Here is a 3,143-nt window from a genome sequence, read left to right as displayed (position 1 = left end):
CAAAACTGGATCAGCGCAGGTGCTGCACTGTCAATATGACATGCAGCGCAGGTAGCCCCTTCGGGACCTGCGTTGCAGCGCAGGTAGCCTTTGCTGCAGCTGCACTGAAGAGACAACTCTCGTCTCTCTCAGATTCCGGGTCACAGTTTGCTCAAAAATCAATGGTTTTTGGCCAAATCAGAGGCTATCAGTCAAGTATACACTAGAGGATGATTAAGGGAAGATGAACACTATCACAAAGAGCTAAAAAGAGTCCTTGTGGACCAGCTCTTCAAATAATAAACATGCCCAGCACTGGGCTAGAGTAGTTGCCCTCTACTTTGCATTCGAAGGACTCGAATGCAGTTCGATTCGGTACTCCCTTTGTTTAAGAAATGAATAGCAAGAAACACAAGCTACCAACAAGACACGATCCCCAGTATGGTCGCCAGTCTGTTGTGGGGGAAAGTATCCAACTCGGAATGACCCTAACCCACTCTAAGGGTGACGGTTCCTTAGCAACAGCTGAAAGCAAAGCTATCTAAAGTTTCTTCTTTATGACATGCAAGAGATAAAAGGGAGAGATCCACTTACCGATGTCTTGCGCAAATGGTCGATCCAATCTCCCTTGTTTTCCGCTTTCTCCCAGCTCCAAGTCTTTTCACGGGCCCAGCTACACGAGATCCTGCTAATAAGACAAGAAAAGGAAACTAAAAGAAGCATGCATTCATAATCGATTCAAGGATTAGCATAAATCAAAGACGCAAGTAAGACAATACACCATTGAAACACATGCGAATAGAAGAACCTCAAATGCTTTATTAATATATGGAAGTAAGGTTCAGGTGGTGATACAACCATGAGAGGTCCAATCCAGCATCACCTTCCCGACGGAGAGAAATCTCTTCTTCACCTCCCTCAAGCAATCACCCAATGCTCACAACTGTAAACCAACAGCAATTCTTTGCACCAAATTTCGGCCTCCTGATCCCATGGGATGAGATCCTTATATAGAGTTTTGGAGTGAAGATAAGTCAGCTTGATGTGTGACTTGTTGTCCTCTTCAACTCCAGTTGTTCTTCAGTCCTTGAGTCCACTCGGAGTTTCTACCTTCCACTTGGAGTTTTAGAAGCTCTTAACTCATCATTAGGCGAATCTTTTGATCCAAGTGTCATTTTGGAAGCTTCCTGGGCACTGGCACATTGAGAAAAGATTCCTCCACATGTCAAAGTAAGCCCAGCGCAAGTAGCCTTTGTTGCACTTGCTATGCAACGCAGGTACACCATAGAGCTTTTGACATTCAGCGCAGATGCTTAGTGGAGCAGCTGCTTTGATCCAAAATTGACCTGTTTTTGAGTGTTTTTCAGTGGAGAACTGATTTGCAGTGCTGTGGTTTGTTGACCTTGTTCCTCCAAGGGTAAGAACAACATGTTTAGGGACTTTGGATCCCTCAGATTATTGACATTTCATGCTCCATGCTGTAAGGCACAAAAATGTCTATAACAAGGGGTAGCTGACATGGAATTTGGCTAAGGAGACCAGGGTTGCGCTTGGAGAAATCCACTGAGAAACTTTTGAAAATTATTAGAAATGAAAAACTGTTGACTTTTCTTCAAAACGGAGTTTTGAAGAACAGTCGTAATCTATCAACATGACGATGAAAATCTTTGAATCACAACTTTATAAGAGACTCCCTCTAGCCTTGCTGGATTTATTGGACATTGTTTGAAGACCAAATGACTAATCCCTAGACTTAATGACCGAAATGACTCTTGTCCATTAAAATATCAAACATTGACTGTCATGGAGTTTAATACACATTAATGAAAAGACCTAAGCCAGCAGGTACAAGACATGAGGGGAATGAATGATAAGGCCCTTTCGTCAGATTATGGCATGCCCCTAGTGGAATGCAGCTGAGTGAATGGAGCGAGACACCTAAAAATGAAATGCAGAAAGAATTTTGATCTCTGATGGAGGACTGAAAAGACCGACTCTAACAGCTTCCAAAATGGGTCCGTGCTACTTTGGATGCAGCAGGTGATCTTTCCGGTGATCCTACAGATCAGCGATGTACACATTCTCAGTTCGATAGAGCCTCTTCTTTACTGGCTCAAGCTTCAACGAATTATGATCTTGACACCTTTGCAGAAGCTTCAGGCCATCCAGATTGGGATGCAGCTATGAATGAAGAATATCGTTCATTATTAGCAAATGGTACATGGGATCTTGTTCCTCTAGCAAAGGGACGAAAACTTGTTAGATGCAAATGGGTTTACAGAACCAAGTATGGACCAGATGGGAACATTGATAAACATAAAGCTCATGTTGTTGCTAAGGTTTTTTCATAAGTTGAAGGCATTGACTATACCGAAACCTTCTCCCCTGTTGCCAAAATGAACTCTGTCCACCTTGTTCTTTCCCTTGCTGCCTCTTTCAAATGGGAAGTCCATCAGATGGATGTTAAATCTGCCTTCTTGCATGGGGACTTGCATGAAGAAATATATATGGAACAACCTATTGGCTTTATACAAACAGACTCCAGCCTTGTATGTCGCCTTAAGAAATCCCTTTATGGTCTCAAGCAAGCTCCTCGGGCTTGGTATGCCAAAATGGATAGATTTCTTTTAGAATCTGCCTTTTCTAGTTGTCATTCTGACAATACTATCTACACCAAGAAAGTGGGCAAGTCTCTTATCATTCTTGTTCTTTATTTTGAGTATCTTATCCTCACTGGTAGTGATCCCAACCTTATAAACCATGTGAAGTCCAACCTTAAAAAGAAGTTTGAAATGATAGACTTAGGATACTTGCATTATTTTCTTGGTCTTCAAGTCTTGCAATCCAAGGAAGGTATTTCCCTTTCCCTGTCCAAGTATGCCTATGATCTTCTATGCCATTTTCACATGGAAGACTGTAAGCCAGCCCCTTCTCCCTTTCAGTCTGGAGTCAAACTTTCAGTCACTTGCACTTCCCCTAAAGTTGATGCTACCTTATACCGTCAACTTGTAGGAAAACTTTTGTATCTAACCCATACTCGTCCTGACCTTTCCTTTGTCGTTGGCCTTGTTTCTAGGTTTATTCAAAACCCACATGAAAGTCATTGGAAAGCAACTAAAAGAATACTTCGTTATGTTTGAGGTACAGTTCAGTTTGGGATTCAT

Source organism: Pinus tabuliformis, chromosome 1_1 (genome assembly GCF_031772625.1).
Source record: "Pinus tabuliformis cultivar Carrire ecotype Pingquan chromosome 1_1, CPIR1, whole genome shotgun sequence".
Taxonomy (NCBI): Eukaryota; Viridiplantae; Streptophyta; class Pinopsida; order Pinales; family Pinaceae; genus Pinus; species Pinus tabuliformis.
Note: the sequence above shows the minus strand (reverse complement) of the source record.